The sequence below is a fragment of the Lithobates pipiens genome, unplaced genomic scaffold, assembly GCF_037356315.1.
Source record: "Lithobates pipiens isolate NorthernLeopardFrog02 unplaced genomic scaffold, aLitPip1_a1.2 Scaffold_1, whole genome shotgun sequence".
Lineage (NCBI taxonomy): Eukaryota > Metazoa > Chordata > Amphibia > Anura > Ranidae > Lithobates > Lithobates pipiens.
In genome coordinates this window covers 105,796,951-105,813,315 of record NW_027507685.1, presented here as the reverse complement: position 1 = coordinate 105,813,315, position 16,365 = coordinate 105,796,951, and positions in this window count along the sequence as shown.

The following is a 16,365-nucleotide window of genomic DNA, read 5'->3' as shown; positions in this document are numbered from 1 at the left end:
GGCGGGTGTTGCAGAGCATTGCAGAGTGTTGCAGGGTATTGGCGGGTGTTGCAGAGCATTGCAGAGTGTTGCAGGGTATCGGCGGGGGTTGCAGAGCATTGCAGAGTGTTGCAGGGTATCGGCGGGGGTTGCAGAGCATTGCAGAGTGTTGCAGGGTATCGGCGGGGGTTGCAGAGCATTGCAGAGTGTTGCAGGGTATTGGCGGGTGTTGCAGAGTGTTGCAGGGTATTGCAGAGCGTTGCGGAGTGTTGCAGGGCATTGCGGAGTGTTGCAGGGCATTGCAGAGTGTTGCAGGGCATTGCAGAGTGTTGCAGGGCATTGCGGAGTGTTGCAGGGCATTGCGGAGTGTTGCAGGGCATTGCGGAGTGTTGCAGGGCAATGCAGAGTGTTGCAGGGCAATGCAGAGTGTTGCAGGGCAATGCAGAGTGTTGCAGGGCAATGCAGAGTGTTGCAGGGCATTGCAGAGTGTTGCAGGGCATTGCAGAGTATTTGCAGGGAATTGCAGAGTATTTGCAGGGAATTGCAGAGTAATGCAGAGTATTTGCAGGGAATTGCAGAGTAATGCAGAGTATTTGCAGGGAATTGCAGAGTAATGCAGAGTATTTGCAGGGAATTGCAGAGTAATGCAGAGTATTTGCAGGGATTTGAGGGGTTAATTTTCGGTGAGCAGCGATGTGGGCACTGCAGATGCAGCCCACATCGCTGCTGACACCGATCTCTTCCCCCTCCGCTGTACCGATCGGTACAGAGAGGGGGAGGGAGGAACCGGCGTCATAACATGACGCCGGCTTGTTTACAAGTGATCACTCCGTCATTTGACGGAGCGATCACGTGGTAAACGGCCGCGATGAGCGGCCGTTTACCGTGATTCGTGATGCGCCGGGTCCACTGGACCCAGCGGTCACGGATGCTCTCGTGTGCGCGCCCCAGGGGGCGCGCGAGAGCAGAATTCTGGGAGGCCGTTAATTAACGGCCTCTTAGAGTTAAACAACCGCCCTGATGCCGTTAATCGGCAATGGGCGGTTGTTAAGTGGTTAAAAACCTTCTTCCCCCCACAGTGACATGCAGCTACACTGGGCCATGGTCCACTGCTGGGCTGTGGCCTCCCTCCTCCCAGGCCCCCAATTAGCTGCTGATTCCTTAACCACCACAGTGAATCCCAGCTCTCATAGTAGTCTGCAGTGCCCCAACAGTGTTTCATATTGCCCCAAAGCCCCTGCAGTATCCTCCATTCTCACACGATACCCCTTCAATACTCCCAGCCTCCTGGGGAGACCCCCATCCTCTGCATTTGCCCCTAGCTCCCTCCAGAAACCTCATCCTCCATAGGACAACCAGATATGTTGCAAAATCCCCAAACCCCCCAGAACCTTCACCCCCCCGCTGATACCCTAACCTTCTACAGTGCTGTCAGCTTCCTTAGTGCCACCCAACCTCCCTTAGTGGCCGCTATCACTTTCGGTTCCAGCCATGTTCCATCTCATCAGTGCTGTCTCATCATTGCCCTTCAGTGTCGTCTCATCAGTGCACTTGAGTGTCGTCTCATCAGCGCACATCAGTGAAGGAGAAAAATTACTTATTTACAACATTTTCGGCCTTTTTTTCATTTTTTTTTTTTAGCAAAAAAAAAAAACAAGCGCTGATTAAATGCCACCAAAAAAAAGCTCTATTTGTGGGAAAAAATTATAAAAATGTCATATGGGTACAGTGTTGCACGACAATTGTCATTCAAAATGTGACAGTGCTGAAAACTGGCCTGGGCAGGAAAGGGAGTAAAAGTGCCCGGCAGGCAAGTGGTTAAGGGACAATGTAAACATTAAAAAAATATAATAAAATAAATAATAAAAAATGTTTTTAAAACGCCTCATCCCCATCTAAGATGGCGGCACCCAGCAGCAGTCTCTGGGAGGCTACCGTATTTCAGGTAAATTAAACGCCTAAAACACACTAACTGAACTTATCATCTTATAGGAAGATTGCTGTTGAAATGAATGGACCGGTGACAGGGTCTCTTTATGTGATAGATAAAAAAGTTAGATAAAATGGAGAAACATTGCAAACATTTGCTGAATACATTAACATTATAGACATATAACACAGGATAGGAATGCAAGGAGAAAAAAAAAACTGGTGAAAGGGGACTTATAAATAATGCAAAACACCATCGTGCACAACCCCGTTTGCTGACTTTTATGTTAATGGAATGTAAAGTGTTGATTAAAATTGATAATAAAATTGTGGAATTAACACGAACCGGAATATTTCCTGGAGGAAATGATGTCGGGGTCACCAGGGTCACCTTGTAGAAAATGACAGGTATATAATTCCCAGCTCACCTGGGGGCAGCATAATGAACTCAGCGCCGTGCTCCATGTCTTCTGTAATTTCTTTTTTTGGAATATTAATTTAAAATCACTTGAAGACCCAGCCTTTTTCTGACACTTGTTATTTACACGTTTATATCAGTATTTTTTTGCTAGAAAATTATTTAGAACATTATATATACATATATATATATATATATATATATATATATATATATATATATATATATATATCTATATATATACATACATACATGTCCCCTCCAAAATAACTCAACACACAGCCACTAATGTCTAAACTGCTGGCAACAAAAGTCAGTACACCCCTAAGTGAAAATGTCCAAATTGGCTCCAGTTGGCCATTTTCCTTCCCTGGTGTCATGTGACTCGTTGGTGTTACAAGGTCTCAGGTGTGAATGGGGAGAAGGTGTGTTAAATTTGGTGTTATCGCTCTCACTCTCTCATACTGGTCACAGGAAGTTCAATATGGCACCTCATGGCAAAGAACTCTCTGAGGATCTGAAAAAAAAAAAAGAATTGTTGCTCTACATAAAGATGGCCTAGTCCAGTGATGGGGAACCTTGGCACCCCAGATGTTTTGGAACTACATTTCCCATGGTGCTCAACTACCCTGCAGAGTGCATGAGCATCATGGGTAAAGTAGTTCCAAAACATCTGGGGTGCCAAGGTTCGCCATCACTGGCCTAGGCTATAAGAAGATTGCCAAGACCATGAAACTGAATTGCAGCAAGGTGGCCAAGACCATACAGCGGTATAACAGGACAGGTTCCGCTCAGAACAGGCCTCGCCATGGTCCACCAAAAAAGTTGAGGTCATGTGCTCAGCGTCATATCCAGAGGTTGTCTTTGGGAAATAAATGCATAAGTATGGTTTGATATTTTGCTTTTAAAAAAATGGTCTTGTTTACATGTGGCCGGGGCTCTCAACAGAAGCAATCCAATCCTAGTGTACAGCACAGGTGCCAAGGCTCAGTGTGTCTTCCCAAACTAAATGCAATATATAACAGAGAAGAGCTGGTAATTCCAAAGTCCTTAATGCAAAAATGTATTGGCTACATTTGAGCATTAAAAAAAGCAAACAGCTGATGCATTTCATCATGCCAGTGTCGCCTATCAGTGCCCATCAGTGCCTCCTATCAGTGCCCATCAGTGCCTCCTATCAGTGCCCATCAGTGCCTTCTATCAGTGCCCATCTGTTCCTTCTATCGGTGCCCATCAGTGCTGCCTATCAGTGCCTATCCATGCCTTCTATCAGTGCCCATCAGTGCTGCCTATCAGTGCCCATCAGTGCTGCCTATCAGTGCCCATTAGTGTCTCCTACCAGTGCCTCCTATCAGTGCCCACCAGTGCTGCCTATCAGTGCCCATCAGTGCATCCTATCAGTGCCCATCAGTGCTGCCTATCAGTGCCCATCAGTGCCTCCTATCGGTGGCCATCAGTACTCCCTATCAGTGCCTCCTACCAGTGCCTCCTATCATTGCCCATCAGTGCTGCCTATCAGTGCCCATCAGTGCAACCTATCAGTGCCCATCAATCTCGCCTTTCAGTGCAGCTTCAACAGTGTCTCCTCATCTGTGCCCACCAGTGTCACCTCATCCTCTGCCCTGCTGACCCCTATTACTCATTTATTTTAGGTGTTAGTAAGTACTGTGCATTTACAACATTGTGCCGGCCCCCAAGGAGCTTACAATCTAAGATCCCTATTACACATACTGGGACCAATTAATCAACCAGTAAGTCCTTGTCCATGTGGTAAGGAATCCCATGCAAACACAGGGAGAGCTCTGTCCACATATTGGCTGGGATTTGAACTAGGGAACCCAGTGCTACACATTTATTTGCTAATTCCCTTTAGTGTTCTCTACAACTGTTAAATTGTATCGCTCCAGTGGCCACAATGTGGTATTTTACTACTGCCCATAATAAAAAAACATTTGTTCAGCAGAGAAAACAGCCTTAAGAACATTCGTTTGTTACCGAATTGGCACAAAAGGAAAGTACTTGTAGATTCACTGGACGAATGGCTATGCAATTTTTTTTTTCAATAAATGGACCCCAAAGAATAAGCAATGATATTATAATAATTGGTGTTTGTTAATATTATTTCCAGCCGTTTGACAGCATAAGGCGGATAAGCGATTGCTCTTCTCCGTTTTTAGTAGATATCATTTATAGACTGTAATTGCATTCTGTATATAGGTGGAAAAGAAAGCAGCATCTCTGTGTGACTTTGAATTTGAATTCCCAGCAATTAGGACTGTCATTGTAAGTCAGCGATAGGAGCGTTTTTTTTTGTTGTTTTTTTTATACCTTTATTCTAGAACGTGAAAAGCATCCTAAAAAGCCAGGCGCTGCAGTATACAGCATGGAGGTCAGCCGTAGTCCTCAGGCCCCTTCTAAATAGCCTATAAAGCTTCCAGACAAAGGCTGCCAATCAATGCTTTCTTACTACATATGGGACTTCTAATGGCTGTCATGAAAATGCTTTCAAAGCACTTCGATTTAAGCAGCATTTGAAGTGCTGCTTCCATGTCACAGTACCGAGCCATCACATTTCTGCGTACGCCGAGCTGCCAACTGTCACCGGTGCTCAGACAGTCTCGGGGTTTCAAGATTCTTCCCTGGAAAGCTTGTGGATCACAATGGGTACTCTGTTCCTTTTTTTTAAAGCATATATAAACTCACTTATTAAAACGCTGTTTCTCTATTTTTTTTCATTTGCAACACCCTTTAAACGTATGCAATGTATGCAAAATCCGGAGGCACCCTAGTCTAAAATGTAAAAAAAAACTTAAATTTTACTTATCAATGGGAAACCTGAACCTGAGACGAGGCACACAACCACCTTAAGGAATGTAACTTAACATCAGAGGCCCCTATCACATCAAAAGCCCCCAATTACATCAGAGGCCCCCCATTATATTAGAGGCCCCATCACATCAGGGGTCCACAGTCACATCGGAGGTTCCCCCCATTACATCCGATCTCCAATCACATCAGAGCTCCCATCACATCAGAAGTTCCACCATCACATCAGAAGTCCCTCATCACATTAGAAGTCCCTCATCACATCAGAGCTCCCATTACATCAGAGGTCCCCCCATCATGTAAGAGGTTCCTTCATTACATAAGAGGTCCTCCCATCAAATCAGAGGTTCCCCCATTACATCAGAGGTCCTCCATCATATCAGAGGTTCCCCCATCACATCAGAGCTCCTATTAAATCAGAGGTCCCCTCATCACATTAGAGGTCCCCCCATCATGTCAGAGGTTCCTCCATTACATCAGAGGTCCCCCCATCAAATCAAAGGTTCCTCCATTACATCAGAGGTCCTCCGTCACATCAGATGTTCCCCTATCACATCAGAGGTTTCTCCATCACATCAGAGGTTTCCCCATCACATTAGAGGTTCCCCCATAAATTCAGAGGTTCCTCCATCACATCAGAGGTTCCCTCATTACATCAGAGGTTCCCCATCACATCAGAGGCCCTCCATCACATCAGATGTTCCCCTATCATATCAGAGGTTTTTCCATCACATCAGAGGTTTCCCCATCATGCCAGAGGTTCCTCCATCACATTAGAGGTTCCCCCATCACATCAGAGGTTCCCCCCCCATCAGATCAGAGCTCCCATCACATCAGAGGTTCCCCTATCAGATTAGAGGTTCCCCCCTTATATCAGAGGTTCCTCCATCATATCAGAATTTCCCCATCACATCAGAGGGCCCCACACCATCACATCAGAGGTTCCCCCATCACATCATAGGTTTCCCCATCATGTCAGAGGTTCCTCTGTCAAATCAGAGGTCCCCCATCACATCAGAGGTTCCTCCATCACATTAGAGGTTCCCCCTATCACATTAGAGGTTCCCCCATCATGTCAGAGGTTCCTCCATTACACCAGAGATCCCCTCCATCACATCAGAGGTTCCCCCATCACATCAGAGGTCCCCCATCACATCAGAGGTTCCCCTATCACATCAGAGGTTCCCCTATCACATCAGAGGTTCCCCTATCACATCAGAGGTTCCCCTATAACAGCAGAGGTTCCTCCATCAGATCAGAGGTTTCCCCATCACATTAGAGGTCCCCCCATCACATTATTGGTTTCCCCATCATGTTGGAGGTTCCTTATCTTTCAAAAAGTGTTTCCCAGTGCTAAACCTTTCATCCAATATCTAAATTGCTGCATTTGTACATTTTAAAAGCCAATATAAAGGAATAGTAGTGGTAAAAAAGCACTTGTGGATTTAATTAAGCTTTTCTTTTAGTTACTTCGCCTTTAAGGGAGTGTGGCAGGGGCGTGTCCTATGCCTTCATACATTTGCTAGTAGGTGTCCCTCATTCCCATCTCAAAATGTTGGGAGGTATGCATCATGTCAGATGTTCCTCAATTACATCAGAGGTCCCCCTATCACATCAGATCTCCCATTACATCAGCGGCCCCCCATCTAAGGTTGCCATCCCTTTAAACCAAACACAAATGAATTACACAGGTTGTGTGGCTGATTAAGGTGGTAATTAAACTCACTTGGTGACTTATCTGAATTAAATTAGCCTCTGAACCTGTGTAATTCATATGTGTTCCGGTTTAAAGGGATGAGGTGGCAACTCTACCCCCATCACATTAAAGGTTCCCCCATCATGTCAGAGGTTCCTCCATCACCTCAGTGGCCCATGATCATGTCAGAGTCCCCCATCATGTTAGAGGTTCCCCATAAAGTCAGAGGTGCCCATCATGTCAGAGGTCCCCCATCAGATGAGAGCTCCCATCACATCAGAGATTCCCCTATCACATTAGAGGGTCCCCCATCATGTCAGAGATCCCTGTATCAGATCAGAGGTCCCTACATCACATCAGAGGTTCCTCCATCACATCAGAAGTTCCCCCATTACATCAGAGCTCCCATTACATCAGAGCCCCCCCCCCCCCCCCCATCACATTAGAGGTCCTCTCATCATGTCAGAGGTTCCTCTATTACATCAGAGGTCCCCCCATCAAATCATATTTTCCCCTATCACATCCGAGGTTCCCCTATCACATCAGAGGTTTCTCCATCACATCAGAGGTTTCCCCATCACATTAGAGGTTCTCCCATCACATTAGGGGTTTCCCCATCATGTCAGAGGTTCCTCCATCACATCAGAGATTCCCCTACCACATTATAGGTTCCCCCGTCACATTGAAGGTTCCCCTATCACATCAGAGGTTTGCCCATCACATTAGAGGTTCCCCCATCATGTAAGAGGTTCCTTCATTACATAAGAGGTCCCCCCATCAAATCAGAGGTTCCCCCATTACATCAGAGGTCCTCCATCATATCAGAGGTTCCCCCATCACATCAGAGCTCCCATTAAATCAGAGGTCCCCTCATCACATTAGAGGTCCCCCATCATGTCAGAGGTTCCTCCATTACATCAGAGGTCCCCCCATCAAATCAAAGGTTCCTCCATTACATCAGAGGTCCTCCGTCACATCAGATGTTCCCCTATCACATCAGAGGTTTCTCCATCACATCAGAGGTTTCCCCATCACATTAGAGGTTCCCCCATCAATTCAGAGGTTCCCCATTACATCAGAGGCCCTCCATCACATCAGATGTTCCCCTATCATATCAGAGGTTTTTCCATCACATCAGATGTTCCCCTATCATATCAGAGGTTTTTCCATCACATCAGAGGTTTCCCCATCACTTTAGAGATTCCCCCATCACATTATGGGTTTCCCCATCATGTCAGAGGTTCCTCCATCACATTAGAGGTTCCCCCATCACATCAGAGGTCCCCCCCCCCCATCAGATCAGAGCTCCCATCACATCAGAGGTTCCCCTATCAGATTAGAGGTTCCCCCTTTATATCAGAGGTTCCTCCATCATATCAGAATTCCCCCATCACATCAGAGGGCCCCACACCATCACATCAGAGGTTCCCCCATCACATCATAGGTTTCCCCATCATGTCAGAGGTTCCTCTATCAAATCAGAGGTCCCCCATCACATCAGAGGTTCCTCCATCACATTAGAGGTTCCCCCTATCACATTAGAGGTTCCCCCATCATGTCAGAGGTTCCTCCATTACACCAGAGATCCCCTCCATCACATCAGAGGTTCCCCTATCACATCAGAGGTTCCCCTATAACAGCAGAGGTTCCTCCATCAGATCAGAGGTTTCCCCATCACATTAGAGGTCCCCACATCACATTATTGGTTTCCCCATCATGTTGGAGGTTCCTTATCTTTCAAAAAGTGTTTCCCAGTGCTAAACCTTTCATCCAATTTCTAAATTGCTGCATTTGTACATTTTAAAAGCCAATATAAAGGAAAAGTAGTGGTAAAAAGGCACTTGTGGATTTAATTAAGCTTTTCTTTTAGTTACTTCTCCTTTAAGGGAGTGTAGCAGGGGCGTGTCCTATGCCTTCATACATTTGCTAGTAGGTGTCCTTCATTCCCATCTCAAAATGTTGGGAGGTATGCATCATGTCAGATGTTCCTCAATTACATCAGAGGTCCCCCTATCACATCAGATCTCCCATTACATCAGCGGCCCCCCATCTAAGGTTGCCATCCCTTTAAACCAAACACAAATGAATTACACAGGTTGTGTGGCTGATTAAGGTGGTAATTAAACTCACTTGGTGACTTATCTGAATTAAATTAGCCTCTGAACCTGTGTAATTCATATGTGTTCCGGTTTAAAGGGATGAGGTGGCAACTCTACCCCCATCACATTAAAGGTTCCCCCATCATGTCAGAGGTTCCTCCATCACCTCAGTGGCCCATGATCATGTCAGAGTCAACCATCATGTTAAAGAATCCCCATCAAGTCAGAGGTGCCCATCATGTCAGAGGTCCCCCATCAGATGAGAGCTCCCATCACATCAGAGATTCCCCTATCACATTAGAGGGTCCCCCATCATGTCAGAGGTTCCTCCATCACCTCAGTGGCCCATGATCATGTCAGAGTCCCCCATCATGTTAGAGGTTCCCCATCAAGTCAGAGGTGCCCATCATGTCAGAGGTCCCCCATCAGATGAGAGCTCCCATCACATCAGAGATTCCCCTATCACATTAGAGGGTCCCCCATCATGTCAGAGATCCCTGTATCAGATCAGAGGTCCCTACATCACATCAGAGGTTCCTCCATCACATCAGAAGTTCCCCCATTACATCAGAGCTCCCATTACATCAGAGCCCCCCCCCCCCCCCCCATCACATTAGAGGTCCTCTCATCATGTCAGAGGTTCCTCTATTACATCAGAGGTCCCCCCATCAAATCATATTTTCCCCTATCACATCCGAGGTTCCCCTATCACATCAGAGGTTTCTCCATCACATCAGAGGTTTCCCCATCACATTAGAGGTTCTCCCATCACATTAGGGGTTTCCCCATCATGTCAGAGGTTCCTCCATCACATCAGAGATTCCCCTACCACATTATAGGTTCCCCCGTCACATTGAAGGTTCCCCTATCACATCAGAGGTTTGCCCATCACATTAGAGGTTCCCCCATCATGTAAGAGGTTCCTTCATTACATAAGAGGTCCCCCCATCAAATCAGAGGTTCCCCCATTACATCAGAGGTCCTCCATCATATCAGAGGTTCCCCCATCACATCAGAGCTCCCATTAAATCAGAGGTCCCCTCATCACATTAGAGGTCCCCCATCATGTCAGAGGTTCCTCCATTATATCAGAGGTCCCCCCATCAAATCAAAGGTTCCTCCATTACATCAGAGGTCCTCCGTCACATCAGATGTTCCCCTATCACATCAGAGGTTTCTCCATCACATCAGAGGTTTCCCCATCACATTAGAGGTTCCCCCATCAATTCAGAGGTTCCCCATTACATCAGAGGCCCTCCATCACATCAGATGTTCCCCTATCATATCAGAGGTTTTTCCATCACATCAGATGTTCCCCTATCATATCAGAGGTTTTTCCATCACATCAGAGGTTTCCCCATCACTTTAGAGATTCCCCCATCACATTATGGGTTTCCCCATCATGTCAGAGGTTCCTCCATCACATTAGAGGTTCCCCCATCACATCAGAGGTCCCCCCCCATCAGATCAGAGCTCCCATCACATCAGAGGTTCCCCTATCAGATTAGAGGTTCCCCCTTTATATCAGAGGTTCCTCCATCATATCAGAATTCCCCCATCACATCAGAGGGCCCCACACCATCACATCAGAGGTTCCCCCATCACATCATAGGTTTCCCCATCATGTCAGAGGTTCCTCTGTCAAATCAGAGGTCCCCCATCACATCAGAGGTTCCTCCATCACATTAGAGGTTCCCCCTATCACATTAGAGGTTCCCCCATCATGTCAGAGGTTCCTCCATTACACCAGAGATCCCCTCCATCACATCAGAGGTTCCCCTATCACATCAGAGGTTCCCCTATAACAGCAGAGGTTCCTCCATCAGATCAGAGGTTTCCCCATCACATTAGAGGTCCCCCCATCACATTATTGGTTTCCCCATCATGTTGGAGGTTCCTTATCTTTCAAAAAGTGTTTCCCAGTGCTAAACCTTTCATCCAATTTCTAAATTGCTGCATTTGTACATTTTAAAAGCCAATATAAAGGAAAAGTAGTGGTAAAAAGGCACTTGTGGATTTAATTAAGCTTTTCTATTAGTTACTTCTCCTTTAAGGGAGTGTGGCAGGGGCGTGTCCTATGCCTTCATACATTTGCTAGTAGGTGTCCCTCATTCCCATCTCAAAATGTTGGGAGGTATGCATCATGTCAGATGTTCCTCAATTACATCAGAGGTCCCCCTATCACATCAGATCTCCCATTACATCAGCGGCCCCCCATCTAAGGTTGCCATCCCTTTAAACCAAACACAAATGAATTACACAGGTTGTGTGGCTGATTAAGGTGGTAATTAAACTCACTTGGTGACTTATCTGAATTAAATTAGCCTCTGAACCTGTGTAATTCATATGTGTTCCGGTTTAAAGGGATGAGGTGGCAACTCTACCCCCATCACATTAAAGGTTCCCCCATCATGTCAGAGGTTCCTCCATCACCTCAGTGGCCCATGATCATGTCAGAGTCAACCATCATGTTAAAGAATCCCCATCAAGTCAGAGGTGCCCATCATGTCAGAGGTCCCCCATCAGATGAGAGCTCCCATCACATCAGAGATTCCCCTATCACATTAGAGGGTCCCCCATTATGTCAGAGGTTCCTCCATCACATTAGAGGTTCCCCCATCATGTCAGAGATCCCTGTATCAGATCAGAGGTCCCCACATCACATCAGAGGTTCCTCCATCACATCAGAAGTCCCCCCATTACATCAGAGCTCCCATTACATCAGAGCCCCCCCCCCCCCATCACATTAGAGGTCCTCTCATCATGTCAGAGGTTCCTCTATTACATCAGAGGTCCCCTCATCAAATCATATTTTCCCCTATCACATCAGAGGTTCCCCTATCACATCAGAGGTTTCTCCATCACATCAGAGGTTTCCCCATCACATTAGAGGTTCTCCCATCACATTAGGGGTTTCCCCATCATGTCAGAGGTTCCTCCATCACATCAGAGATTCCCCCACCACATTATAGGTTCCCCCGTCACATTGAAGGTTCCCCTATCTCATCAGAGATTTGCCAATCACATTAGAGGTTCCCCCATCATGTCAGAGCTTCCCCATCACACTAAAAGTTCCTCCATCACATTAGAGGTTCCCCCATCATGTCAGAAATTCCTCCATTACATCAGAGGTCCTCCTATCACATCAGAGCTCCCATCACATCAGAGGTCCCCCATCACATTAGAGGTTCCCCCATCATGCCAGAGGGTCTTCCATCACCTCAGTGATCCCGATCATGTCAGAGTCCCCCCTTCAGATCAGAACCCCCCATCATGTTAGAGGTTCCCCATCAAGTATGAGGTCCCCCATCATGTCAGAAGTCCCCATCACACTAGAGTTTCCACCATCACATCAGAGGCCCCTTTCACATCAGAGGTTCCCCCATCACACCAAAGTCCCCCTTTCATGTCGGAGGTCCCCCAGCAGATCAGATGTTCTCCTATCATGTCATTGGCCACCCCTTTGTGTTGGAGGTCCTACCTTTACATCAGAGGTCCCCACATCACATCAGAGGTTCCCTCATCACATTATAGGCTCCCACATAACATCTGGGGTTGCCACATAACATCTGAGGTCCCCCATCACATCAGATTCCCCCTATCACATAAAAGGCTGGCCCACATTACCATAGCAATGAATGACCCCATGTGTCATTGCCCCAGAGAGTTATTGGTTTCTATGGTGCTGGCAGCCAGCTCACCCACACCATGGCAACTCATGACACTGATCCAGGGCAAACTGGGTCTTGTGCTCAAGGCACCCCTGGGGGACCCAGATGGCACCCTGGTTGGGAAACCCTGCACTAAAATCACATAAACTTTACATTGTTAATGTCAATTCAAAAGTCTTTTTTTTTAAATCTGAAGCGCTCGTTGACATCACCACAAAGGACTTAATTTAGCCACATCCTGTTATAGGGTGACCATATAATACTGATTCATAGCTTGATGAGTAGTAGGGATGAACTTCAGGTTAATGAGATTGTGGTCAAGGAGGGAAAGACATTATCCTTCCCAGCAGGCACATGTACTGATAGGAGGTAGGTGGGGGAAGGGGGAGGGGGGTTGAATATCTGCTGCATTCAGTTCCTACTGCAAACCATCCCCTTGACAGCCTCCAGACATCTGCAGATCCTCCAACCTCCCATAGTGGCCGGCAGTGCTCCTCAACTTCCAACAGTGCCTCAGAGTCTATTGCAAAGCCCCCCCCCCCCCCACAAACCCCCCCAGTGCTTTCCAAATTCCCACATTCCAATGTCCCACAATCTACCCCTACCCCTGCCCTGGAGAGATCCCTAGCTCCCTACAGAGACCCTGTCCCCCACAGTTGCCACTAGCCCTCTCCAGAACCCCAAAACCCCCAAGCCCCAGGCCACCAATTTTGTTGTAGAGTCCGCTAAATCCTCCCAGAGCCTTATTTCTCCACAGTGACACCCAGACCCATCTAGAGCCATCTATTCCCCCCAGACTCTAGTGCACTTCAAAGCACTCCACATATTTTTTCCCACTGACACCAATGTCAGAGCATCTATTCTTCATCATTGGTGTCAGTGGAAGGAATAGTTCCACATCATTACTTTCATTGGGAGGAATAGAGTTTCATCATTGGTGCTACTGGAAATAATAGTGCCTCAATATTGGTATCAGTGAGAGGAATAGTGCCCCATAATTGGTGTCATTGGAAGTAATAGTTCCCCAGCATTGGTTTCAATGGCAGGGATAGTGCACCATCGTTGGTATCAGTGAGAGTACTAGTACCTCATTGCCAGGGTCAGGGGCAAGAACTTTGCCCCACTGTTGCTGACAGTGGGGGAAATAATGCCCCAAGGGCTTGATAAAAGCAAACAAAAGGTGACATCTGGCCACAACTTGGAGACCATTGCTAGAGTGTTCTTCCTACAACTGACCACTCACCAGCTGGGATGAGGAAGGGTACTGGACACAGCCGTGGGTGAAAAGACATTATTATGTAAAGACATTGGCTCATGCTCAATAAAGCAGGGAGGGGACACAGCTTGGCACCTTTGCTTTGGGCACTGGAAGACTTTGTCTGGGCACTGCTCACCCTTGATCTGTATGTATGGTAATTATATTAGGGGATCCCTAGGACCTGAAAACTATTTCAGGGGTTCCTCTGTGGTAAAAGGGTTAAGGAAAGACTGGCTTGTGGGCATGGGCGTCCTCAGCAGGGGGCAAGGGGGGTCAAGTGCCCCCCCCTGGAATCCCCAAGGTGTTGCATGCCGTCATGCTGCATTTATTTTTTTACTGAGTCCGCTGGCGGCTGCATCCTCGCTCTCTCCTCTGGATCACACAACACTGGCTGGCTCTGTGTTCAGCGGCCGCTCTGTAACACAGTCCCGCCCCCCCCCCCCAGACCTGCTCGCGTGATAGTAGAGAGAATCAATTTTCCGCCTATCACACAAGCCGGTCTGGGGGGGCGGGACTGTGTTACAGAGCGGCCGCCGAACACAGAGCCAGCGTTGTGTGGCTCTGTGTTCGGCGGCCACTCTGTAAGGAGGAGGAGATGGCCATCTGTGCCACAGTCCCTGGATAGGAGGATCGAGGGGGGATGGGGGCTGCAGTGCTCTCATCCACCACCACACTCTCCTGCCCCCCGTGCTCTCCTCCACCACCACACTCTCCTGCCCCCCCAGTGCTCTCCTCCACCACCACACTCTCCTGCCCCCCCCCAGTGCTCTCCTCCACCACCACACTCTCTGACCCCCCCCCCCAGTGCTCTCCTCCACCACCACACTCTCCTGCCCCCCCCCAGTGCTCTCCTCCACCATCACACTCTCCTGCCCCCCCAGTGCTCTCCTCCACCACCACACTCTCCGCCCCCCCCCAGTGCCCTCCTCCACCACCACACTCTCCGCCCCCCCCCCAGTGCTCTCCTCCACCACCACACTCTCCGGCCCCCCCCAGTGCTCTCCTCCACCACCACACTCTCCTGCCCCCCCAGTGCTCCTCTCCTGCCCCCCAGTGCTCTCCTCCACCAGCACACTGTCCTGCCCCCCCCCCAGTGCTCTCCTCCACCACCACACTCTCCTGCCCCCCCAGTGCTCTCCTCCACCATCACACTCTCCTGCCACCCCCCCCAGTGCTCTCCTCCACCACCACACTCTCCTGCCCCCCTCCCAGTGCTCTCCTCCACCACCACACTCTCCTGTCCCCCCAGTGCTCTCCTCCACCACCACACTCTCCTGCCCCCCTCCCAGTGCTCTCCTCCACCACCACACTCTCCTGCCCCCCAGTGCTCTCCTCCACCAGCACACTGTCCTGCCCCCCCCCAGTGCTCTCCTCCACCACCACACTCTCCTGCCCCCCCAGTGCTCTCCTCCACCATCACACTCTCCTGCCACCCCCCCAGTGCTCTCCTCCACCACCACACTCTCCTGCCCCCCTCCCAGTGCTCTCCTCCACCACCACACTCTCCTGTCCCCCCAGTGCTCTCCTCCACCACCACACTCTCCTGCCTCCCTCCCAGTGCTCTCCTCCACCACCACACTCTCCTGCCCCCCCAGTGCTCTCCTCCACCACCACATTCTCCTGCCCCCCTCCACCACCACACTCTCCTACCACGCCCAGTGTTCTCCTCCCCTACCACACTCTCCTGCCACTCCCCCAGTGCTCTCCTCCACAACCACACTCTCCTGCCCCCCCCAGTGCTCTCCTCCACAACCACACTCTCCTGCCCCCCAGTGCTCTCCTCCACCACCACACTCTCCTGCCCCCCCCAGTGCTCTCCTCCACCACCACACTCTCCTGCCCCCCAGTGCTCTCCTCCACCACCACACTCTCCTGCCCCCCCCAGTGCTCTCTCCTCCCCTGTTCTTGCCGCCCCCCTGCTCTCCAGCTCTCCCCATACTTCTCTAGCCACCATCCCAGTGCTCTCCACCCTCCCGTTCACCCCCCAGTGCTCCCCCCTGCCCGCCCAGTGCTTTCCCCCCCGTTCTCCCCCCAGTGCTCTCCACTCCCCCCAGTGCTCTCCCCCCTGTTCTTGCCTCCCCGTGCTCTCCACTCCCCCCAGTGCTCTCCCCCTTGTCCCCCCCCAGTGCTCTCCTCCACCACACTCTCCTGCCCCCCTCGACAGTTTTCTCCTCCCCTGTTCTTGCTGCCCCCCCTGCTCTCCAGCTTTCCCCATCCTTCTCTAGCCACCATCCCAGTGCTGCCCCCCCAGTGCTCTCCCCCCTGTTCCCCCCAGTGCTCTCCACTCCGCCCAGTGCTCCGCCACCTGTCCCCCCCCACAGTCCTCTCCGCTCCCCCCAGTCCTCTCCCATCCACGTTCTCCCCCCGTGTTCTCCCCCCTGTTCTTCTCCCCCAGTGCTCTCCACTCCCTCCAGTGCTCTCCCCCCTGCTCCCCCCCAAAGTGCCCTGCTCTCCCCCCTGTTCTTTCTCCCCCCCCCCAGTGCTCTCCC